The sequence below is a fragment of the Marmota monax genome, unplaced genomic scaffold (assembly GCF_021218885.2).
Source record: "Marmota monax isolate L192 unplaced genomic scaffold, Marmota_monax_Labrador192_F-V1.1 WCK01_AAM20220418_F8-fsc00218, whole genome shotgun sequence".
NCBI classification, from domain to species: Eukaryota; Metazoa; Chordata; class Mammalia; order Rodentia; family Sciuridae; genus Marmota; species Marmota monax.
In genome coordinates this window covers 1,554,623-1,580,939 of record NW_026694764.1, presented here as the reverse complement: position 1 = coordinate 1,580,939, position 26,317 = coordinate 1,554,623, and the positions used below count along the sequence as shown (strand labels likewise).

Sequence of the window (26,317 nt, the reverse complement as noted above, 5' to 3'; positions counted from 1 at the left end):
GTGCGCACCCCAAATCTTGCCCTTGCCCCCTCCCTGGGCCCGGACCGCGGAGCCCTCCTGGGAAACGGACTGTCTCTCCGGACCCTGGCGAGGGACCCGTCTTGTGCAACTGGCTAAAGCACCACCGGCTCAGCCCGATTGTTTCCAAGCGCTCCCCACACACGCACACGCTCCCGCTCCCGCTCCCCAGCCCCCCGGGAAAGGCACCCCGCGAAAACCCGCCCCGAAGCCCGAGCAGGTGCAGCCCCTGCGCGCTCCCAGTCCGGGCTACAAAAACTTGTTTGCCCACGGCTGGGGGAAATCCGACTTGCAGCCCGCGCGGGGGTCCCAGCTGAGGCACCCGGGAGACAGGACTCACCCCGCGATCGCCGCCGGCTGGGGCGTCCGCACCGCCGGCCACGCGCCCGCCTCCCTGGGCGCGGAGCCCGCAGCCCCGCAGTGCCCGGAGCAGAGGCGCCCCTGGCGCCCGCACGCCCCGGGCGCCCGCTGCAAGCTGACCGACTTGTCCCGGCACGGCCCCGCCGCTCAGCAACCCGGAGCTGCGGCTGTCCCGGCTAAGCCGCGGCGGAGCGGGCGGCGGAGCGAGCGTGCGGGCGCGGAGCTGGTTGCGGGCGCGGAGCGGGCGGCGGGCGGCGAGCGGGCGAGAGGGCGCCCGGCTCTGCACATGCTCACTCGCGCGGCCCGGGGACAGCGGCCGGCCGCCGCCGGGTCCTAGAGGCGCCGGCGCTTGTGCCCTCCGCTCAACTCGCAGGAGGGGTCTCGGTTTCGCGGGCGAGGGTCCGCACCTGCCCTGGCCCGCGAGATAGGCACACGCTGCGAGCCACACACGCCACTGCCAAGCAAAGACACTGACACTCACTGATACATACACACTCAGCCACAGCCTTGCGTCGGAGCCTCTGTTGGCTCTAATACACACATCATGGTGCTCACACGACACACACACAAACACACTGTGCACCGTCACCCAGAGGAGCACGCCCCCACAACTCACTCAGATGCAGACACGGTGACAGACACACACCATCGGATACAAATACACACTGAATCACGGCTTCACAGATAGATACACTGACACCCACACTCACACATACGCACACACTCTGGGCTCTGCTCCACTCACACAGAAACAAGCTAGGACACTGTAACAGGCGTGCACACACACATAAAATCATGCAGTTTGTAGCGCTGTCTTACAGATACACAGAGTCAGGCACAAGCTGGATCACTGTCCCATGCAGAGCTGGACACTGATCACCACATCTACAGGCATAGACACGGGCACAGACCCACACAAACACTCACTCAGACTCACTCAGAAACAAGCACATGCTACAACACACCCACCCACAGAATCTGAAACAGTCCCACACAGAATGATAGCCCCACAGACAAATCACTGACACCATCTGCCTATGCGTTCAGGGCTCTGCCATTAGCTTATTATTACACTGCCCCACACTGACACACAGTGACAGACCCACTCACTCCTTGATATAGTTACCCACAGAAGCAATGCCACATACTAAGTGGAGTCCATTAGCAAGCAGACGCACTTGTATAGAGGGACATACTGGGCATTGCCTCACAGACACACACATATGGACAGATGTGGAACACTCCCATAGTTCTTTAGACAACCTTCTCTTCAGATAAAGGCTGGATCCACTCTTAAGGAATTACCCCCATTAAGGAGTCCCCCACAGCTCCCCAGAACCCTCAAGTCACAGCACCACCTATACCAGTGGGCCCAGATCTCACCCAGGGCAGGCTGTTAAGATGCTCCCAGAGTCTGAGGACAGTAGAGGTGGAGAAGCAGGTGGTGTGGCTCTAACTCGGCGCTTCCTGAAAGGGAGTTTCATGCCTCCAACTCCCACTAGGGGCAGAGCTGCTCAGCCAGGCTTAGAGCAGGCTTTCAACAGGTGCAGGGCAGCAGGGAGAGGATTAGATGGGACTAGTGGGAGCTGGCTTGGTGCAGATCAGTGACATTCAGAGAGGGAAGAGACTGCTGAAGTTTGCACAGCTAATCAAGCCAAATCTAGAATTAGAACAGTGTCCATGGCCTGGGAATGAAAGTTGAGTTTTCTGGAGTCCTTGGAGGACCTGGGTGAGGACACAGTGACAAATTCTATGCTATCCCAACATTCCAGGCTTGCAGAAATGTACACACCCCTCCCTGCCATAAATATACATATCCTTTACAGACATATTTGTATCATTGTAATCAATAACACTAACTGTGCTTTACAATGCTTTTTGGGTTTTCAAAGCCCTCTCTATGACCAGCTACATAATTTGCAGAGCCCGGTGCAAAATAAAAATGTGGGCTCGTGTTAAAAAATTATCGTGAATTTCAAGATATGAAAGTGCAGGATCCTTCTGAGTGCAGACTCCTGTGCCTTGCATAGTCTCATTCCTATGAAGCCATCTCTGACCACTTTATTCCCATTGTTCCACTTAAAACTCACAATAAACTGTCTTGGTGTATCCACTTAACAGATGAAACTTTTGACACCCAAAGTTAGATGATGGCCCCAGGCTTGCATCAAAGACAGCCCAGGGTAACTGAAGCCCAGTTTCTCTGGGAGGTCAGATGCAGCCCCACGGCTGCTACTTGGGCGAGGAGACCTTGGAGAGTTATCTGGGACATAGGACTCAAGCTGAGGAGTCCATGGGGTTGCCACCAGGGAAAGAGAGAAGTCTCAAGGACAGAACCTGATGTCCCACTTCACCTGCATTGCAAAGTCCTCCAGGGAAGCACCTGCACAGACCTCTGTGTGGAAGACAGGTGGTGTACCTGCTGACCGTAAAGGAGGGATGTTCAGAGAGGAGACACATGAAGGGACCCATGGGGTATTGAGAAGGGCTTGGGAAAGGTAGCTTAGGTGTCAAAATGGTCAGGAGCATTTCAGCATTGGGATGAATCCCTCTTCCCTAGCGATGGTGACAGGTAAGAGGGTGTGAGGAGGACACATGGGCCAGGCCTGATAACAGAGTTGCTCCCAAGCCACACCAACTCCCTGACCCCATCTCTTCTCTGCATAGCCAGGACCATTTTCATATTACCCCTGTCTATATCCCAAAAGCTCCTATGGGAAGAGATTCTAATGTCACCAGGGCTTCTATAGTGGTCCCACCATGGTTCTGATATGTCCAGTAACAAATGGGTAATGTACCCATCACTGCCTTCCCTGCAAGTCTGGGTCTAAGAATCAGATGGATCTGATCTTACCTCACGTCCATCTCTCTGTTTGGCTCTTGACTTCATCATCTCATCTCTTGGTGGACCTTGATCATTGGATCTCAAGAATTTACACTACCTCCTAACTTTAGGTCATCTGCTGGCTGGCCTGCCCATCTGCCTGCCTTCCTTCCTTCCTTCCTTCCTTCCCTCCTTCCTTTCTTCCAGCCATCCTTCCATCTATTCACTGAGCAAGCACCCACTGTGTGTCATATTTTGCCACAAACACAGGAGACTCTTGATGGGAAGAACCAGAACCCTTAAGGAGTTCCCAGGGTAGAGAACTGGTCATAAAACAGACCCAAAGTCTGAGCTGATGAGTGCATAAATAAAACAGCATGTGCCACAGAGCAAGTACATATTTTAGTAAATATTACATGGAGGGGTTCTTCCAAAGGCTTTGCTGAAATCCAGATGCCTCATACATTGCAAAGTCCTCTTACCTGTCACCATTGCTAGGGAAGAGGGATTCATCCCAATGCTGATCCACCAGGCTCAGGGTACCTTCTCTTTCTCTAAATGCCACCTCCCCAAGGGGCCTTCCCTGACATTCCAGCTACAGCACCCACCCTGCTGTCCAGTTCTCAGTCCTCATGATACTTGTCCCCCCCACCAGCACCTTGTGCATATACTGGTTTATTGTCTGTCTTCTCCTCCTCAGTCCTCTGAGCCCCCACATAGCCAGGGAACTTTCCATCTCATTTAGAGCTATATCCTTAGTGCTAAGCTTATTCTTGGCACATAGGCATGCTCACTAAACATTTATTAAATAAATAATTGATTTTTAAGATGCAATGTGTCTAGCATGAAATATTTTTAATGAACCCAGGCAGGTTCCCAATGGATCCCATGTTTCTTTTCAAGAACTCCGGAGTCTGCTTGCTCTTGCTCTGGTCACAAAATAGATCCCTGTTATATGGAGCCGTCATCTTATTGTCCATAGGATTCTATTGGCCACCAGGGAGACCCTGAGGGACAGTGTGGGTGTCACTGCATGACATTGCCCTATCCCCCCTGCCAGGGACTTGTGGTGGGGTGAAGAAGCACGTGGCCCATCAGCATGCGGAGTGGGGCTGCATCTGAGCACCTCCATCTTTACCCACACAGCTCTTGGCTGCTGCTCCTCTACTACCCTGTCCTGCAGGGTAACACAGACTTGACCATCCTAGAATATTCTGGGAGGTTACTTTTCACTCTGTGTGTCATCTGAGCATCTGTCATTCAGAGACCAAGAGAACCTTTGGCAGCGTCTCAGAAGGGGAGATGCAGTTTCCTCTTTTCTTCCTTTGCATTTTTTTCCAGAGTGCTGTGAACTCTTTGATGTCTGCTCCATGCAGTCAGACCTGAGGCTGGGTTCAGTGCTTTGCTGGGCTGTGTATTTACTTGCTCTCTCCTGTGAGTGCGGCAGCGACTTAAATATGCCTCTGTAAAGATGCCAGTGACACAGATGGTAATTGCAACCCCCTGCTGAGCTGGGCCTGCAGACACCGAGGTGATGATGGGGGGTGTGAAGCAGAGCAGAGAATCTGTACCTACCTGGGATAGCAGAAACTCCCTGAGCACTGGACTGATCTGGGAGCAGCTGGACTCCAGAAGCATGGGCCAGAGGCACTCAGAAAGTATTAGGAATTTAGAGGCAGAGGCATAAGGTTGGGGGGGGGGGGGCAGGGGGGAAACAATGAAGAAATCTTGGTTTCTTTTTTAACCAAACCTGGCTAGGCTGTGTGGCCTCATGCAAAATTTACTTATTATAATCCTGGTTTGCCTCTCTGTCAAATGGTCAGTTTGATCACTCTGGAAGAGCTTCTTTAAGGGAGGCAGGAGAATAAGATGAAAGTGGTTTGGGGGTCCAGTCTGTATCTCTGGTTGGGCAAATTATGCCATTTCTCCCAGAGGTAGTTTTGTTTTGTTTGTTTGGGTTTGGGGAGTTTTTGGTCTTATTTTGCTTTTCCTACCTGCTAATACAAGGTCCATTCTGCAGTCCATGAATCAAGGTTCAACTTTCAAGTCTTATTATTTAACAAACACTTTTTTGTAAGACTATAGCCCCACCATAGATAGTGATTCCTCTGATGGATCTGGGCAAAGTGAATTGAAAACCTTCTGGAATAGATTTGCTATTCTAGATATCACAAAGAACATTTGTGATTCAGGGGGAAAGGTCAAAATATTAACACTAACAAGAGTTTGGAAGAAGTTGAATCCAACCCTCATGGGTGATTTTGAGAGGGGTTCAAGACTTCAGTGGAGGAAGTTAACAGCAGATTTGGTGGAAATGGCAAGAGAATTAGAAGGTGTGACTGAATTGCCGCAATCTCATGATAAAACTTGAACAGATGAGGAGCCGCTTCTTAGGGATGAACAAAGATAGTGGTTTCTTGAGACAGAACCTACCGTGGTGAAGATGCTGTGAATGTTATTGAAATGACAACGAAGGATTTAGAATGTTACATAAGCTTAGCCGATAAAGCAGGGTTTGAGAGGATGGAGTCCCGTTTTGGAAGAAGTTCTACTGTGGATAAAATGCTTTCAATCTGTACACGGTGGAAAAATGAGAATTCATACCCCATTTGAATCAAATGTATGATATGTCAAGATCATTGTATTATCTTGAGCAACTAATAAAAAAATGCTAAGATGTCATTTCTTACATCCTTGCAAAATAGAGAAAGTGTTTCATTTCCAGGGCATTGTTTCTAGCACAGAGATTGTAATAAACAATAACCATGATCTAGCCCTGGCATAGGGTCTGACATGGCAGGTGGCTAGAATAAGGGTTGTTGTACTGGGAATTGTAACTGCCTGATCCCCCACCACTGCCATTGGCACCAACTTGGCAATTGGCTGGGACTGAGGAACAGAAAGCTTTGAAGAACGGCCAAGTGTGAAGAACTGGGTTGGGGTAGATGTGAAGCCCGTGGAATCAGCCATCGGCGGGAAGGGGTGAGGGGGGCAAGTAAGCCATGGTGCAGAGGGATGGCAGAAGTGGCCCCTGCTATGTTCCCTCTGCCAACCTGTGTGCACCAGCTGGCAGACACAGATGAGGGCAAAGCACCTCATGTTTGCCCCATTTTTATGAATTTCTCTGTTCATCACTCACCCAAGACCTTGAACTTGAAAGTCATTTAAATCAAGCTACGGAAAAAAATAAATAAATAAATAAATAAATAAATCAAGCTACGGGAGAACCTCAAGTGTATACATAGCATTTATACAAGCATGGGTTCACTTAAATAAACTTTTCACATTGGAATAAACTTAAATTTTCAGACAAGTTGCAAAGAGAACAGCATTCTCATTGGTTTTCCCCATGGTACTTTTGTCAAAACCAAGACATTGGCTGACATTGGTACACTGCCGTTAATTACACTCTAGACAGAAGGTGTGTCTCTTCTGGTCTGTGGAGGTTTCTTATTTCTTCCCTTGCTTTTCATGACTTTGACAGTCTCAAGAAGCACTGGCCAGACAGAATGTCCAGTAGGCTCATTTCAAACAACCAGACATCCCAAACTAGAGGACTTTTTGAAGTTGGTGGCATCACGTGACTACAGATGCTGTCTCTCAGGGAGTGAGACCCATTGGCTGACCTCCAGGGAGGGAGAGCTGGTTGATATCCCAAGGAAAGGCAGAGGGTGGGGGAGAAGGTGCTGTGGTAGAAATTCCAACAGAATGGGGGCTGGCCGATGGCTAGTGGTTGAAAGAAAATTCTGGAAAAAAGTCAGTGGCAAGTTCAAATGTACTTCTGAAAGATTATCAGAGGCGCACCTGGTAAACAAGGGCCACTCATTTTTACCTATGCCGTTCCTCATCCTAGGTGTCTTGATGGCACAGGAAGGGTCACTTTGAGAGATGGTTGGCTTTTCCTCAGCCTCCATCTGCCCCTTCACCCTAGATGGATAGGTTCATCCATTTAAAAGCCACTCCTCCCTTCCCTTACATCAAAAACAGCACATTGATGTCAGTGTGCACAATAAATGGGCCATAAATGTTCTTTTCAAGGCAAATTGATCTTTTGTTTAGAAATACTTTTAAGTAAGAAAAACAGTTTTAGTCCATTCTAATCCCTTTCCTCACCCTTTCTTTCTGAGGGTTTCTATCAGGGCATCTAAACTCAGCTGCTTTATTCTTTGTGTCACTTTGGGATCATAAGGTGACAAGCTAACCCTCAGGGGGCAGAGGACAAAGAACAAGGAAGCCTGAGTCCTCCATGGCAGCCCTGAGCTGCTGTCCCAATGGAAGTACAGTGTTTTCTGAACACTTATCAGAAAATAAGGTGTTTTTGTATAGGGGAAAAAATCCTACTCACCTGTGTGCCTTCATGTGATTTTTTTTTTCCTGCTACAAATTTCCCTCCAATATTCAGCATAGGACCAGTAGATTCCTAACAAATGTCTGCTGACCAAATGCATGAAACCCTTTAGAAGTCATACTTCCATATGGGGTTCTTCTGCCTTCTGGAAGGATCGGTGTGCAAGCAAATGGATGATAAGAGGTGGATGAAAGGGCCAGGTTTTGTGCAGATGGGCAGAAGGGGCAATGAGTATCCAGGGGCTGGATTTGCAAGAGCAGGTGTGAATATATAGACCATGTGCCAAGAAAACAGGAAGCTTGTTGGTCTTCACAGTTGCTGATACCCATCACCTAGAAGAGAGTCTGCAGCCAGCAGATCCTCAATAACTATTGATTGATTGAATTAATGACTGGTTTGATAGCTAAGAAGCAAGTGTGGATGGATGGATGAGGAGATAAGGGAGAAAATGGGTGACACATGGATGGGTAGACTTCTGGGTGAATGGAAAGGTGAATACTGGGGTATCATATTCATTTTCTGTTACTGCATAAGAAATTAACACAATCTTAGTGGCTTAAAATGATTCACATTTATTATCTGAGTCCCTGTACACCAGAATTCTGGGCATAGCTTAACTGGGTCTTCTGCTCAGGGACTCATCAGGCTGCAGGTGAAGATCAGCAGAGCTGCTTTCTCATGTGGAGTCTCCACTGGGAAGAATCGGTTCCAAGCTGATTTGGATTTTTTGCAGAACTCATTTCCATTCAGCTGGATGACTGACACCCTGGTTCCTTACTAATTAGTGACTGGGAGGCCACCTTCAGTTCCTAGAAGTCATCCACAGTTCCCTGCAACGTGGCTACATTCACAGGAATGACACCTTATCACATTTGCCTATTTTCCTGGTAAGAAGCAAGCCACAGGTTCTGCCTGTATTCAGGGGGAACAGTGATTTCTCAATGGTGGGCTGATTGGGGGGGGGGCACCCAGAGGGGTGTCCCACACAGGATTTAAAGGTCCTCTTTTGAAGAAATACCCATCTTGACACTGCCAACTTCTTAAAGGCCCCTATCTCACCTGCTCTTCCATAGCCCACCCAAGAGAGCAACATTCCTCTTATGTACCTTGAGCACCCACCTCACAGGTTTTGGCAGAAAATGCTGGGATATCAAAAGGAGTGGCAGGAGCACGGCCCTGTCCTTCAGCATGCCTTGTCTCTGAGCTTCAAATAGCACCTAGATTTCCCAGAATGTCCCTGGCTCCTCAGTTGGGTATTTGGAGTCTGCCCTGAGCAGAGAGCCTTCCAGATGCCCACCGTCTTCATCCAACCTCATAGGCCTAGTTCTATTTTGAACTCTGCTCAGTGTGTCCACACATCAGTGCAGCTGCAGGCCAAGCACCCCCTACCTCTCTCTCCGATGGTCCTTCTCCCTGTGCCTCCTAACCCCCACCTCTAGAGAATTGCTCTTCCAAGTCTCCAATTTCACTGATGAGGCTGACATGTTCACAACCCTCCTCACTCCTCACCTTAGGACTGTCTGTGTCTTTAGACCTCCTGTGTCCCACCCCCCCTCTCCAAAAAGAATCTTTCCCAGACATTCCAGACCCTACTTCTTCCCTCCTTCCTCTGTCCAGCCATTTGTGTCACAATCTGTCCCTCCTTTCCCCTGGCCCCTGCTCTTCCTTGCATCTCCACAATATGGAGGCCTTCCACCAGTACACATGTCCATGTGACCACCAACTCCTCTTCCTCCTCATCTGCAGCATCTAGTCATGCTCTGGCAGCCTTCATTCCTTCCACTACCTCCAAGTCTGCCTCTCACCTGCACCACTTGCTTGAAAGAGCTCCTCCCAGATGTCAGCGACAACGTCCTGACTGCCAATTTCAGAGGCCACCTCTCCGACCCTATCTGACCCACCTCTGTGGTCCATTCCCTCACTATACAGCCCCAGGAGCCTCCAATCTCCTTGCCTTCTCTCCTCCTCTCAGCTCACTATCTCACTCACAGCCTCCTCCTTTTCCTGTCCCACACCTTAAACCAGGTGGAAGTTCTGTCCCCAGACCTCGTTTATTCTTGTTCTCCTTCTCTAGATCCTGCCTATTCTCTGTTTGACCTCTGACTTGAGCCCCAGATGTCTTTTCAATAGCTCCCCGTGGATGGCTTCTGATCGTTTGTCAGTCACCTGACAACATATCTCCCTTTCCCATCCCTGAGCATCTTCTGCCCCGGATCCTACCTCCCTTGGTTCTCCCATCCATCAAGGACCTGAGCTAGACATGTGGGTGTTGTTGGTCTTTGGATTTCCCTCTCTCACACCTCAGCTCACCTCATTGCAAACCCTCATCCATTCCACACCCCTAAATTCTGTTCAGATGGCTCTCATCTCTTCCATCCTGACCACCTCTCAACTGGTCCAGATTGTCCCCCACAGCCCTGCTCTTACAGCCCAGCCCTAGCCTGTCTGACATCATGGATGTGATCTTAAACAGCTCTCCTTATGTCCCTTCATGATGTTCTCACTGCCTGCAACTTAGCTGCTTTCCAAGGGCATGGCTCAGGAAACATGTGTCCCATGGTTCAGGGTCCCTTCTCTCTTTATTCATCTGCTCTGTCCCTGTCTGGGATTATGTGTGGACAGGGACATATTCCCTGCACCTGGGAGACACAGCATTTGAGTGCCTGCCAGGGTGGAGAGTTGCGGGGGAGGTTAGTGGGTGAGGACTGTGGTGGAGGGCAGGCAGGAAACCCGGGGGGCACAGAAAGTGTCCATACATTCAGAAGGGCCCTGCATACCACGCTTTCCTCAGGGTAGGTAGCTCAGAAGAGCCCATAATGTGATTTAGAGGACTAGAAGTAGAGTTTAAGAACACTTTGAAGTAGAATCCAGGAGTGGATGGAGAAGACCGCTCTGGGGTGAGGAAGGTCTGGGATGTTTCAGCCAAGTCTAGAGAGAAATCACACTTGGAATGCTTGGGTGAGGGGAGGAGTCCTCTTCAGTGACACAGGTGTGGGACAGAAAGCTAGGCATGTTAGGAAACCCTAAGAGCCACTGAAGGTCTTTCACCAGTGGACAGGAGCTATGAGCTGGACAAGGGAAGGTGGTGGATCTTGACCATCACTCAGGGGCCTGCCTGCCTGTTGCCATAGCAACCAGCGCTGGGGAGCGTGGAGAAGTATGTTTTAACTTCTCTCTCTCGGAGTTTGATCCTCAGAATCTCAGGCTGAGTTTGGAACAAATAGCTGGGGTTACTTATTTCTCCCTTTGGGTCCCCTGGTGAGGAAGCAGTATCAGCACCTGCCTATCCTCCTGTCCCCCCTCCTAGCTAACAAAAGCCTGGATTGAGGGGCTGAGCACCCCTCTTGGTTCCTCACACCTGAGGGATGACAGGGCTCAGGTGTGCATCAGGCTCTCTGACCAACCTCCATCCAGTTCCAACCAAGCTGTGAGGAGCAGAAAAATGGGAAGTGACAGCAAGTGCCAGGAGTCACTAAGTCTCTGTCACCTCGATTTCCAGGCAGACAGAACTGGCTCCAAGTGAATGCGGCATTCAGCGACACCCTTGTCTCTGTGGGATCCACCTGAGACAAGTGAGGCTTTGCCCCCAAGTCTCCTCTCTGCCTCTGTGAGCCCTGTGACACTCCTACCCCCACTTATCCCTATCGTCCTTCCCCACCCCTACAGGTTCAGCTGACTCCTGGATCCTGAACCCCAGGCCCCTGGGTCCAGTCACAGCTCCCCATTTCCCAGGCCCATCCTCCACATCTCATCAGAATCATTATTTATCTTCCATAAAGACAGAGCTGGTTCCTCTGCAGGCAAACCACAAGCACCTCTTTACCCACTTTGAGGAATGTCTCCTCGGAATAAATAACTCTGTTCATTGCTTTTTTAAGATAACCTTTAAAAGGTTTGCTTACAATAATATCTGATGATTATGGGGTCAGACTCACAGGAATAATGAATTACTCCATCTGTGTTCAATTTCTTGGTCTCCTTTTATTTTCACCAACAGATTGAGGGGGTTTCAGGCTACTGCATCACTTTTTGAAATCATCTGCACACTGGCCTGCTTGTTACATGACAGACTTGGGAAGGAATCGTTCCAGAGGGGAAAAAATTTGAGAAAAATCCTTTCATCTTGTATGTAGGCACTTAAGGCATCTCCCCGAGTCACCCCATTCCTTTTGATTCTTCAAGACCCCACAAGATTAGGTACAAACTCCCTCCCCAGGCCCTGCCACATCCAATCAAATTCACCATCTATATTTTGTCCGCTTTGCTGAAAACATTACCCTCAGTCCCTGAATTACATTCTCTGACTCCCCCAGACTGAGTTAGATGTTCCCAATCCAATCACAGACACATATAAGCACACACATATTCACATGCTAGCACACACACAGGCACGCATACCAACACGAGGGCACGTGCACATGTATGCACACACAGGCACATGAACACACATAAATGCACACATACACGTTGAGGGCTGTTCAGTGGTTTGAACATCCACAGACACACATGCACACACACACACATACACACACACACAGATGCATCCATGTGTACATGTAGAGTGTGCGCGCACGTACACACATACACACGCATGCATTTTGGTTTAGGTGTTTGTTTTCATCATGATCCTGAGGGACATGACCTTGTACTTACCACAGTGTCTTTGGATCCTCTGAAACTGGCCTTTCCCTCCTCAGCTCAACTCCTGGCCCAACGAGAGATTAGTAGTATGGTCAGTAGTCAAGAAGCGTGGCTCTGGTGCTGACTTGGCCTCCCATAGATCAGGGGTGTGGACCATCTAGGACCCCCACGGCCATCTCCCAATCCACACAGCCCAGGAGGCAGCAGGCTCTCTGTGTCTGGCGGGGGCAGCTGGGCGACCACTCTATAGCTCCCAGCTGCCGTCGGCATAGTCTCTCAGCCCAGCTTATTTACGATGCTTTTAGCTCCAAGCGGACCCATTTCCGAACTCCTCTCCCAGACATAAATTATCCTAAAGGGCTGATTTGTATCACTGTGGTTGGACAATGCCTAACTAGAAAGCATTCCTGCCGCTCAACAGTTTCAATCTAGGGAGAGCGATGCTTTTTTTTTTTCTTTTTTCCCCCCATCCTAATTGAGCACTTCAGAAAGGGGGGAGCTGAAAGTCTTCAATAGGTTTCATTTTTAGGGAAAGCAATTTTGACTTATTAGGCTCTGTTGGCTTCAAATATATGCTCGCTAATGACTTCTATTTAAATATTTTCCTCCAGCTGAGACATTTTAAAAAAAATACTGTGTTAATGGATTCAACATCCCCTCAGTGAGGATTTTCCCATTGTAGCCTCTGAACATCCTTGACCAGATCCTCTCAATGGTCAAGAGGTCCCAAGCACGTTGTGTTAAACCCCTGTTGGAATTCCCTAGGGGAATAATGACGGCCACCCATCTCCTGTGCGTGCTTATAATCATTTTTTATATGTAAACACAATCCTAGGTTAGATCTAGGTTTCTTAAAATCTTTCAGTGGCTACCCAACCCCTATAGGATTAAAATCAAACCTTAAGCTTTGCAAAAAAGGCATGTGTGTCCTGAATACCCACCACGTTCCCTCTTGAACCCCAGGCAGGAAACCATGGTGATGGTGGCCCAAACTCCTAGCTGTCTTCATGGAGATGGGACATTTGCAGGCTTACATGTCCTGGTATCGAGAGATCCACACCTGGTTTAGTGTCCTACTATTATCATTGCAAAATTCTTAATAATTAATGAATAAGAGACCCCACATTCTCATTTTGTGCTGGGTCACGGATCACATAGCTGATCATACCCAGATACTCACATTCTCCTCCTCTCTACCTTTCTTGGCATATGCTGTTTATTTTATATGAAATGGCAGCCCCAGCCCAGCCCTGCTGTCCCTTATCCATTTGGTAGACCTTGGTGAGGGGCACAGTGGGCAAGGGAGGAGGACTTGAAAAATGCCAGAGTCCAGAGTTCCAATTTCAAACTCCATCACTTCTGACGCTGGACAATCAAGCCTTGGTTTTCCCATCTGAAAAATGGGATCATCCCTGTCTGTATTGTTAGGTTGCTACAACAACTAAATGAGAGATAAGCACAGAGCAAGTATGAGAATGCCCAGCATAGGGAGAAGACGATGATGTAGGTCACTGCTGTTGGTCCTACTTTACTGTGATCTCATGTTGGCCCCTTGTGAAGCCTTTCCTAGGTGTCATGAACCCTTCACCTGAAGTCGCACCCCCCCCCTAGTCTGTGCCCCACAACATCCTCTCCTGTCAGAATTATAATTACACCAGTATGTCACAACTGTCTGTCATATAGTTTAAAATCACTTTTGTATGAAAGTGTTAGGAACTCACTCAAGCTAGCTTAGGCAGGAAAAGAAGGCCTGGCTATGGAAGGGGTGTCTCACAGAACCCCAGGGACAAAAAAATGCCCCTGGGCCTCTAAAAAGCCTGCAATATAAACTTGGAAAAACTCTGCAAATGCAGGCCATGCCAACTTCTCCCATTCCTTCTCTCTCTCTCTCTCTCTCCCATTTTTCAGATGGGAGAACTAAATCACAAGATGAGCTCACCCCTCAGCCTTCTAACTTTACCTTTATGGTTCCAGATGCTGGGAAGTCAAGCATTTCTTGATTCAGTTCCAAAGTTCTGCAGACAGGCCTAATCAATTTCTCCAGGTTCAGGTACCCTGGGGTGTAGTGGCACCCGAGCTACAGGATAACCTGACACTCTAGCTTGGCTCAATTTCTCTGTACCTGCTTACCGCACATGTCTCTCTTCCCCTAAAGAACCACACAGTTCTCATCTTTGCTTCCTACAGAACTCGGTCCGGTGACCAGAATATAAATCGTTGTTGAATAAAGGAAGGAATGAACAATAGAAAAGGGGCTTGCATTTCCAAGTTTGAGCCCTATGTGGTCTCCCAGCTAGTCTCTTCCCTTCAATAATCCACTGGAGGAGGCTAGGCACAGCTGCATGCCACGAATCCCAGCAATGGAGGGAGGATGGCGAGTTCAAGGCCAGACTCAGCAACTTAGCAAGGCCCTAAGCCATTCGGTGAGACCCTATCTCTAAGCAAAATATAAAAAAGGGCTGGGGATGTGGGTCAGTGGTTAAGCACCCCTAGGTGTAATACCTGGTACACGCACACGCACACACACACACACACACACACACACACACATCCACCAAAGGAAACCTTAGTACCAAAAGCCTAGAGGTAGCAATTCATCTTAAGGGTGCTGGAGAGCCCATAAGCCTACACACTGAGGAGGCATGGCTTTTCCTGTGTTTCTCGACTTGCATCCAAAGCAACTCCTGCTTGTCCCCAAAACAAATCAGGACTTGGTCTTCCTGAATATGCAGTGCGCTGCTTCAGGATTTAAGTTGATTTCTGCAGGAGGCAACCTGCTCACTCGACAGAATTCACACTCTCAGAAATTATTAAAGGAGCAGAATTAAATCCACTGGTGTCAGAGGTCAAGGGGTAACTGGAAACAAGGTGATCCCAGCAGAACCTCAGCTAATTGCTGCTGCCGAACGTGCTGGAGGAGCAGAAACGCTGCTGAATTATTTACTTGGGCCTTAATACCAAAGAAAATAACAGAAGCTGCTCCTGAACTGGTGACCCCATGAGCTCAGGACATGTGGTGGTCAAGGGGTCTCAGTACCTAAGGGATTCTCAGAGCAATGGACACCTACTGAACTGTGCGGACTCCTTCCTAGCTCCTTTGCAGGGCAGAACAGGGTTGGGAGAGAATGCAAAAGAGAGGAAAAGGTGAGTCTGGTCAGGTCTCCTCAGACTAAGTAACCCAATCGACTATTGAATTTAGAGCTGTCACAAAGTGCTCTGTGGACTGGCGGGCTTCTAGAAAAACAGCTTAATGTTCCTCTTCTGAGTCCCCATCTCCAAGAATGGTGCTAGAAGGGAATGCAGTCTCCCCTTTCCTGGTTTCTAAGCAGAGGCTTTTCCAAAGCTCTCTCTGGTCTCTCTGTCCCTTCATCCTCTCCAGAGTGAGCTGGCTGTAGGGAATGGGTCTTGTGTTGCTGCATCCCTACAGGGGGGTGGCCTGCTGGGGTCCAGCTAGCAGACCTTACGCAGATCCTTCAGCCTGGCTTGAGGCAGTGGTGCAAGATTTCTGCATCTTGATCTTTATTTTTTGTTCAATGCAGAGCTCAGGTTGCAAATAGGGAGTGCTATTTATTGGAAAGGGGGCTTCTCAGAGACCCTGATTTCTGCTGCAGGTTTTAAAAGTTCCAGTCACCCATCAAGGTCAACATACCACTCAGACTAGGGTACAATCTTCCTGTCCCTACCAGAACTGCTGGAAGACAATCATACCACAATGAAACCTCCCATAGGCCTGAGCTGAGTCAAAAATGCCCCACCCAGGTTTGAATAAGTGTCCCCCCTCCAAGGGCCCAGGTCTTGAAGGCTTGCTCCCCAGCCTATGGTGCTGTTGCGAGGTGGTAGAACTGTTAAGAGGTGGGGCCCTGGTGGAAGTCTTCCTGCCCTATGGGATCATGTCCTTGAGGGAAGTATTGGGACCCCAGTGCCTCCTCTTTCTTTCTTCACCTCCCAGCCACCATAAGGTGAACTGCTTTGGTCCCCAAACAATAAGGCTAACTGATGATGGACTGACGCCTCTGAAACCATGAGCCCAAATGAACCTTTTCTCCTTTCGTTTGATTATCTCAGGTATTTTGTTACAGAAATGGAAAGCTAAGATACCAGGGTCAGAGGCAGAGAGACTCTAGCCACCCCAAAATGATTCCATGGGCAGATTTGACTTCCTGATTTCTGATTTTTTAAATTCCTTAATACATCAAATTTTGAGGATAAGGAGATCCCTAGTAAATGGTACCCCAGTCTTCCTCCGAGGTTTTGAACAAGTTGTGATAAAAGAAAAGGAAAAAGGTAAAAATGGAGGTCAACATATCAGGTTTTGGTCTGCTGGACACCAGGTGGAAGATGTGACGTTAGGCCTGAAAGACCAGTGGCTTACTGGCGCTGAACCCCAAACCTGGCAGCGTATTGCAGGCAGTGTCAGATTGCAACAGGCTTCCCCCGTGGAGGGCCTGCCCCAGGGACACAGCTTGGAGGAGCAGAGAACGTTCGCCCTTGGAGGTCAGACTTGACCCCAAGGTGAAGGACAAAGCCCAGCAGAGAATGCACAGTTATTCTTCCAAAGTGTGTGAAAAGATGGACAAAGGCCACATGTGCCCAGAGAGACCCCTCCTCCTGGGAACCAGTAGTTGGAAACTCTGTTGGCCCAGCTGCCAACAGAACTGGGGCATCATTCTCTCCCCTGTTTGTCCCTCTCACACATGGAAACACCGGCCAAGTCCTTTGATTCCATTTTACTGCTAAATAAACTTCGGATCCATTCACTTCTCTTCACCACCACTGTGGACACTCTGGTCCAAGCCAGCTCGCTCTCTCTCCTGGACCCTAGCAATAGCTTCCTCACCTGTCTCCTTGTCTCTGTTCTGCTCTCTTTTCCAGTTCGTTCTTCCACATATCAGAGAAGTCCTTCTAGAATGAAAGGTTGGTTATATTGATTTCTTTCTTAGAATTCTTTTTTTCCCTACAGCCCTGGCTTCATCTCTGACCCCATCTCTCACTTGTCCCTCAGCCTGTGCTCCAAATATAGACTAACCATCCCTTTGGGCCTCCAATGTATCCTGTCTTTCCTGCCCCAGGACCTTTACATATGCAGTTTGCTCTATTGGTTCATTCTCTTGTTTCCCCTTTATTTTTTTTCACCTGACACATTTTAATAATATTTTAAGTAAAAAAAAGGATTAGAATATACACAATATTGATGGAGAGTAAGCCTCAATGTCATAGTACTTATGCCAGTTGTCTCCTTTTTGTCTGACTTCTTAGCTGACTTAGATGCTCAATAAATAGTTACTAACTGGTTGAGTGAATGAGAGGTGTTCAGCCTTATTTTCTGCTGCATCTACAACTCGTATCAGAGGGCTTAACACAATGAAATATTTGTTCAATCAATGAATTAAGAGAACCATTTGTGAATGAATCAGTGAGGGACAGGAGTCATGTTGGGTTCTTTATTGTCTTCTCTATTCCAAGCAAAAGGGTATGTTACCCAACAGGGACTCAGAGAAATATTGAAGTGAATTGAGTGTGTGAATAAATGAGTGAATGAATGAATACCCGCCTGAGGTTCAGGATGAGGAAGATGACAGTCCTGACTGGTTGTGGTCAGGGAGAATCGAAGAGTTGGGCCCACAGGTTAAGAGCAAGTACAGAGGAGGAGAGCATTAGATAAAAGATTGCTGTCCGTGTTGAAAGAAGTGGAAGAGATGTGACCCTCTGTCTTCAAATGTGTCTATAAACATCTGTCAGGTTGTCATGGGGAGGAAGAAGCAGACATATTCTGGAATTCCCAAGGAACTTACAGAGGAAGATTTGGTAAGGCAAATTTTGGCACAGTTTAAAAATGAAAATCCAGATGCTTTGTGCACCAACCACTTTTGGGGCATGCTATTGAACCTGGAGCAAGTTGTTCAACATGTACTCAGTTACATTTACGCTTGCCTGAAGCAGGCACCATTCCCACACTTGATACATGAGAGATGGTGTGGCTTGCTCAAAGTCACAGTTATAACAGCCCAAGCCAGATTGCAATCTCAGGACCTGCTGATTCCATAACCTGCACTATTGAGGGCTCTCCAAAAAAAGTTATGATCCACCTGATAAGGTAATGAGCTCCCCATTATTGGAGCTGATCAAGGAGAGGCTTGATCAATCACTAAGGCTTAATCAATCACTAAGATAAGAGAGACTATAAGATACAGCCAAAAGGACACACTGGACTGGATGGAGTCTCTCTGGTTCCTGGACTGTGAGTTCACCCCCACTCTTCCATTGGGTCCACACTAACATTATAAAAGTTTTTGAGACAATGGATTTGGACCTGTGTGCTTACTTTAAATGAGATTGACCTGTCCTATAAGCCACACTTACAAGGCTTGCAGATCACACCTGACTTTTAGTGCAAGAGTGGCATATCAATTCACTTTATGTTTCAATCCGCAGTGGCTGCCTTGAGACCTGCTCTAAAAATAATCCTAAAGCTTTGTTTAGACTCCACAGGAAACAGCGCTGTGATTGATTAGTGATGTCTGTCAGGGTGTGGGCTAGTCGCTGGCAGACATCTGCCACACATTGACCACCTTGGCTTGTTCCAGGACACGCACTTTCACTCTGAAGAGCCTGATTGGATAACAGTGGTAAAGCCACATGCATCTAAGAGAATACCCAACTACATCATCTTTAAACCAGAAAAGGGATTAATTTTCAGTATGGAGATTTGCAGCATCCAGATTCTAATTCGCTAACATTTTTCAACTTGCTTTTTTGTGGGCCCGTCCTTTAATTAGGAGGCTCTGCAAACACTTCAAAGATAAGCTGTTCCCCAGGCACCCCAGCCCAGTACCTATGCCTGCCAGCTTCCAAGTCTCCACCCACCCCCACCGCCCCCCAGAGCTCTAGACTAGGTTTTGATCAAGCAAATCAGAATGTATGTTTCCCACTGTGAAGTAAATAGCCATCCCCCAACCACATCTTTCTCCCTGAAGCCAATTAGAGGCACAGCTGGCTTCCCAAGCAGAACTGGGAGGGAGAAGCTCTGTTTCATCCCTTCTTCGGTGTTTGCAGGATGCTGGGATTCCACATCCCAACCTGTCTAGGTCTCCAGAAAATCTAGGAGACCTCCTTGGACAAGTGACCTCAGGAGATTTCCCTGCCAATCCTGCATGACCAATGGGACCACACCTTTCCACAGGTGCCTCGGGGTTAAGAGTAGGATTTAGAGCCTGATAGACTTGAGTTCAGATATTAATTCTATCATGTACTTGCTGTGTTACTTTGGGTTAGTGGCTTAACCTCTCCGCATTAGTCAGCGTTCTCTAGAGGAAATGAACCAATGGAAGGTATGGGGATTTATTAGATTGGTTTACACAACCAAAAGCTGGATAGTCCACAATGGCCACCTGCAGGGTGACCATTGCTGTGCATTCAGTAGCTGTGCATTCCGGGATGCCCAAGCCTCAGAACAAGGGGAATCAACAATGCAATTCCAGTCCAAGACTGAAGGCTTCTGGAACCTCCCTGGAGAATCTCTGGCAGAGTCCACTTTGGAAGAGTGAAGGAGAGAAAGTCTGATATCCTCGGGCAATCCCAGCAGCAATCAAGAACCCCTTCAAAAAGAATTGAGCTTGCAACTGCTGCTGCTTCCTTTTTCTTCCTTTTTTTAAATTTATTTTTTTAAATGTAGATGGACACAACACAATGTCTTTATTTTTAATGTGGTGCTGAGGATTGAACCCAGGTCCCGCCCATACTAAGGGAGCACTCTACCACTGAGCCACAATCCCAGCCCTCTTCCAGTTTTTATTCCATCCAAACCTCCAGCCTATTGGACAGTGCTGCCCCACACCTGGGGAGGGTCTTTACTTCAGTTCGCTATCCCACACGCCAGTCATTCCTAGACACACCCTCATTGGCCCGCCCCAAATCCTCCTAATCTTCTGCATCTCTTAATTCAATCAAGTTGACAATTCAAGTTAACCATGATACTCTCCGAGCTTCAATTTCTTCGCTTCTAAAATAGGAATAATATTTGAAACCTTACCATACCTTTGTCGGGAAAGTTTGTCCTCCCTGATTCCACTCTCACTTCTGAACACCTGTGATGTGCATCTGTTTCATGCTACGGCCATGGTTGATGTACAGATCTTATCAGGACTTCTCTGTCTAAGGTTTGTGTCTGGTTACACAGGACTTAATTTCTTGGGTCTTTGTTTGTTTGCTTCTTTTAAGCCAGAGGAGCTGTTGTTTGGAATTGTCAACAGCTTCTCTGCCTGTAGAAGGACATCAAGTCATCTTTGAACAGATTTTCTCCTTCTTGGAAAGAGTTACTGAAAGGAGCCCCCAGAGCAATGGAATTAGGGACAACACAGAGATCACTGTTCTAAAAAGAAGGAACAGAGGGACTTTTCTGAGATTTGACCATGGCTGTGCCTCCCAATATTCCAGAGTTGGTAACTGAGAGGAAAGTGGGCAAATTGGGAGCCTCTTGGGGAAAAGAATGTTTCAAGATCCCAATCCTTGCATCTGGGGTTCAGTGACACAGTTTGAGATGGTCCTGGCTCTGGTCCCAGGAGACTCCTCCTCTAGGGAAGGTAGTGAGCTGGGCTCAAGCTCCAAGCCTGGGTTATGTGTTTGTCTGGCTGGAGGTGGCTGTAGCCAGAATCCCCTCTTTCTGAGCCTCTCTTCCCAGAGAATGTGCCCTGGAGGAAACACTGGAGCTGGAGCCAGTAAATGAAAGAGATTATCCTGAGGAACAATCTCTGTGGCCTGCGGAGAATAGAGATGTGCTCTGCTGGACACAGCAGCCATTAGCCAACCACACAGGGCTATTTAAGATTAAAATTAAATTAATTAGAGTGAAATAAACTTGAAACTTTAGTTCCTCAGTCACAACTGGCCACATTTCAAGGGCTCCATGGTGACGTGTGGTTGGTGGTGTCAGTGGACAGCGTGAAACGGTGCAGCATTTCCAACACAGTAAAAGTGCTACGGCACCGTGCTGACCTGAAAGATGGCCCATCAGCGTGGCCTCTCCTGACACTTGGGGCTGCATAACCGTGTGTAGTGGGGAATGCTCCTGTGCATTGCAGGTGATAAGCAGCATCCTGACATTCACCCACCAGATGCCAGCAGTATCCTGCCCCTGGTTGTGACCACAAAAATGTCTTCAGATATTTAAATGTCTCCTTTTTTTCCCCCTCGGTACCAGGGATTGAACCCAGGATCACCTAACCACCAAGCCACATCCCCAGCCACCCCCCCCCTTTTTATATATTTTATTAGAGACGGAGTCTCATTGAGCTGCTTAGGGTCTCATTGAATTTCTGAGGCTGGGTTTGAACTTGAGATCCTCCTGCCTCAGCCTCCTAAGCCACTGGGATTACAGGCATGCACCACCGCACGTGGATAAATATCTCTTTAATATGGCAAAACCACCCCCATTGGAAATCACCAGGCTACCACACAGACCATGTGGGCATTGCTCAGGGGTAGACACAAATACAACTGGGCTAGACCAGGAGTCTTTGGTGCCTGGGGATGGGAACAAGAAAATGTACAGTTGTCCCTATCAGAATGGACTGAGCAAGTCCCTTAGAGTTAACCGTCAGCTGGAAGTGGAGAAAGGCAGGGAGCAGGAAGATCAGGAAGCTGTCGGGAACAGCCAGCTCACACAGGTGACCTCTGCTGTAGCGCCTTCTCCATGGCTTCCCCGCCCCAAGAGTGATCTTTGGAACAGAAATATCCTTGACTGCTTTCTAACTATACTCAGCACCTCCTGTTGCTCTTAAGATAAAATCCAGACCCTTTGTCTAGCACTTGGACCCTTTTCCTCCTCTGAACTTTTTCAAGTTCATCAACATATAGATGTCCTCATAGCTATAGTGTATCTATAGAGGAAGGGGGACCCTGGAGAAATCTAGGCTCAGGCTTCCTATGCTCTCTCTCCCATGGCACACGGAGGGAGGGGCACGCTGAACACCCCTCCTTTCTCTAAGAGTGAATATATAGCTCTAGGTGGGCTGTGTTTCTGCCCAGAGAAGCCTGCTTCAAACTAGAATTTTAGGGGTTTTATTGGGGGCTGATCATTTACATTTTCTTTGCCTAGAAACTACCATAATTTCGGGCTCCCTGAAGGAAAACGTGCGCTCCATATAAGACACATTGTGAAAAACAGTCCAGGCAAAATGAGTTGGGGAATATTTCAAAAGCCAAGTTCTAGCCAAGGGCCAACCTCACAAGCAAGTGCTTCTAAAGGCAGAAGCTTTGAGTTTGCTTTGCCATGTTATCCCTGCACCATCCTCTCCCCTCACTCAAAGGTCACATACTCTCTTACCTCCCAGGTAAAATTAGTTCATGGATTCTGAGTCCCCAAGACTTCCTGTGACTCACTGTATCACAGAGTAAATCTATGAGGGCCTTGTAATGCTCTTCCTCCAGACTGTGGGAAACTTGAAGACAGGGATGTCCCTTTGTTTTGGTGTTCCCAGTGCTGGCATAGGGCCTGACCCTCATAGGGCCTGGACACAGGTATGCTGCCTGGATGGATGATGACTGAAAAGAATTTATGTACAAGGGGCCCAGAACATGGAAGACACAGGCTGGAAAAGACCTGATCCCCTGCTCTCAGTGGAATGTGTGGAGAGCGCTCAGGCCCAGTGGGATGGAGAGGGTGGGCATAGCAAGCAAAATCCCCATCTGTCCTGTCTTGCCCACCACCCCAGGGGGACTCCTGATGGTCTATCAGACAGGAGAGCCAACAGCTGCCTGAACTCACATCCCCTTCTACTGCTGATTGAAGAGATCACACTTTTCCCAGGAAACTCACTGGGTGGAAACATCATACATGGAGCAGGGGACATTTGGCAGCTCATCTTCAGGTGCTTATGAAGGCCAGGTAAGGGAGAGAGGTGTCACCGGTTGGAGAATAATGCTCAGCATCACCTTACGAGAAGGAAACGCAATAGGATGCTACTGGGGTGAGGCGAGGCAGAGGAAGGGTTACCCACAATGTTCCTATTCCCTTTGGTTGAAAAATGAGGTCCACGCCCAATCCCCTGGACTTTGGAGTCCTGATGATTTGGGTTGGAATTCCAGCTTCACCATTTTCTGTGAGATTTAACTAGTATCTTAACTTCCCTGCCTCAATTGCCTCATCTGGAACATAAGAATGGTACCTCCTTCAGCAGGGAATGGTGGTGCACGCCTATAATCTCAGATACTTAGGATGCTGAGGCAGGAGGATCACAAGTTCAAGGCCAGCTGGTGCAATTTAGCAAGACCCTATCTCAAAAAAAGGGGGAGGGGAACTGAGAATGTATGGGGATGTAGCTCAGTGATAAAACACCCCTGGGTTCAATCCCCAGTACCTCTCCCCCACCCCAAAAGAATGGTACCCTCTTCAAAAAGTTGTTGTGAGGGTCAAAGGGAATAAGGCATGTGAAGCTTGTGTCTGTCAGTGTCTGCTCAGCACTGTTACCCAGTGAGCTGCCTCAATGGTGGCTACCAAATGACTGCAGGCATTGAGCTCGATTTGCCCCACTCCCTCAAGAGATGAATGGAGAAAACCCTCCCCAGAGTATCAGGCCCTCCATGGGGTGACCTGTTCTTTCTTGAGCTGCCAAGGGAGTATTGGATCTGGGCCCCAGGATTCACCACCCCCTGCAGGCCATCTTGGCCCATTAGGTTCACCCTGGAAAACATCTGCCATCTCTTGCCAAATGAAAAACGGCCCCAGAGACTTTGGGGGTAACCATGGCAACTGTCTTCCAAGCAGGATTATTGTTACTTTATCAGAAAGTTCTCTTTTCTTTCATGTTTGGATGCTCCAAAGTTCGCTGAATTTTTAAGCGTGCGGTTTTATTATATCTTGGAGCTAAATCTTTTGGCAACAGAAACCTTTCCTCAAATCAGGAATAAAAGTCAACAGGAAGGTCTGAAATCTGCTCCAAGGGGAACCTTTTCCCTCCAATTTATAACCTTGAGCCCACATCCCCTCTACTGCCTACGTGTCAGATCATTCTTTTTCCCGGTGGCTCATTGGCTGGAAGCATCAGGTATGGAGCCCAGAGATCCCTGTAGTGTATCTAATCAGGGAATGTAATTGGGGCAACAAATATAACCAGGGCAGTCACAGTCCTCTTCTTATGGATGGCCAGTTTTGTCCCTTGAATCTCCTTTAAACTGATTCAGCTCCCTAGTCCAGGAACATCAGGAGACTGTGAGCTCCTCGGGGGCAGCACCAGCCAGATTCAGCTCTGCAGCTGAGCCCTGGAGCATTGAGCAGAGATGAATGAGTTCACAGCCCCAGTACTCATGACTTTCCAGTGATGGGGTTAGAGGTGAGATCTTTTCCTCTTTGGGCCCCCCAGTTTCCTGACTGAAAGGGGGCTAATGATACTAAGCTAACTGCCGAGTACCTGTCTTGCTTCTAATAAGGATTCTATAATGGAATGAATGCATGGATTAACTAATTAATTCCTTGCTGTGTCTCTTGCAAATATCAAATGAAGGAATGATTATGGAAGTTCATTATAAGCCACCAAGTGCTCATAAGTGGATGGGCGTGTTGTTAGGGTCGTGCTAGTTAATAATGAGAAGGCCGGCTGCAAGCAGCTCTTCTGGCTGGCCACAGAATTACCTCCTGCCAACATGCCCCCCCCACCGCCCCGTCGTCATTTCATCCTCTGGCCTGTCAGAGTTCAGACTCAAAGACAGAGGAGGGCAAAGGAGGGGAAGTCAATGCCAAAGCCAAGATGTTGGAACTGGGGTCTATCAGGCTTCATCTTGTCCAGGGAGAAATAAAGCCTTAAGGGTCCCTCCATGATTTAACCTGTCCCCCTCCCCGCCAAAATGGCCAGGTTGACCCTTTATCCTACTAAGTTTAGAATCTGCATGGAGGACATTTGTGACTGTTTTAAGTTGAATGAGTCCTTGGACAATCCAGGAGAGGAAAGAAGGTGTCCAAGCTCAGACAAAGGCTCCAGTGTGTTCTAGGGACAGAAATGGGGAGGGCAGTCCCGGGGGAGCCATGTCATGCAGCTCTGCAGGACGCTCATGGCTTCCAACACACTGAGGAGACAGAAGTATCCAATCTGTCAGCGCCTTGACTGGGTAAAGTGCTCAAGAAGGAGAGGCAGCTCCTGCCCCTCCCACCAGAAGTTCCCACATTCATCCCATCTTGGCTTTGTCCGGTGACTCCAGGGTGCCATCCAGGGGCACTGCCATCCCACCTCTGGCTCTTCCTTTCTTGCTCTGGATAGCCCCGCCAAGCTTTGAGCCCAGTCTCAGAAAAACTTTGGAGAAAGGGCTGTTGAGACCAAGGTTGGAGCACCCTGGGCGACAGGGAGTGCTGAAGGGGTCTGGGGAGGGAAGGAGAGTGGGTGAGGTCACTTGGAAAGTCAATATGCAGTCAGAAGAAGGTCTAGACCAGAAACCTGAGGGCTACTGTCCCTTAAAGTGCATTTCCCCCTGCTGTGCAGTTAAGGACAGGCTTTTTGTCCACACACCCATGGGTGCCTACTCAGGTCCAAAGTTGGCACCCACTGAACTGCTTCATCCAGGAGTAACGTTCTCTTGGGGAGCAATTTGCTGGACCAGGCCTACCATGGTGGCCTTTTGCCCTGTCATCCTGCTGCTGTGAGGGACTAACTTGGCTGGTCAATGCTGTCAATGCTGCCAAAAGGTCAAGCCTCCTGGAGCTTTGCAGCACGGGAATCTCAGCCTGCAGTGACTTTGGCCAAGGGAGAAAGCGTGCCTGCTTAGAATCTTAGAACTGGCACCATGGGAAGCACTCATATAGAGCTAGGTCATTTAGGATTCCTGTCTTTCTTGACCTCTTATGATCAGTGTCACCAAGTCCTCTTATTCTACTCCAAGAACAGCCACTCCTGCCATTTGCTCTCCCCCTGCTCAGTTCTGGCTTCACCCATTTCACCTGGATGATGACTTAGCTCTTCTCTCACTGGATTCCCTGGCCTCCAACCAACCCTCCAAACTGGCCCCTCGAGAATCTGCCTAGAGAACACTCATTATTAAGTTATGTTAGCATTGGCAGACGTGTTAATATATGTCAAGGCCAGCACTGAGCACTTTATGTGTATTAATTCACTTATTCCTCAAGACAACCTAGGATAAAGCTA

The 26,317-nt window shown here is 48.4% G+C and overlaps 1 protein-coding gene across 2 annotated transcripts in view; it reads right to left on the bottom strand.

The window, feature by feature from the left end:
* Wscd1 (WSC domain containing 1) overlaps positions 1–1,845 on the bottom strand; it is a 44,064-nt gene extending 42,219 nt beyond the window's left edge. Inside the window, exon 1 of one of the 2 annotated variants that reach the window (XM_058572812.1) lies at positions 1,762–1,845. The gene's annotated coding sequence lies outside the window, so the exon portion shown is untranslated. Of the gene's footprint in view, positions 1–358; positions 566–1,761 lie in introns of those variants that run through there. The other variant, XM_046425096.2, reaches the window with a different exon arrangement.
* Between the last annotated feature and the right edge of the window lie 24,472 nt (positions 1,846–26,317).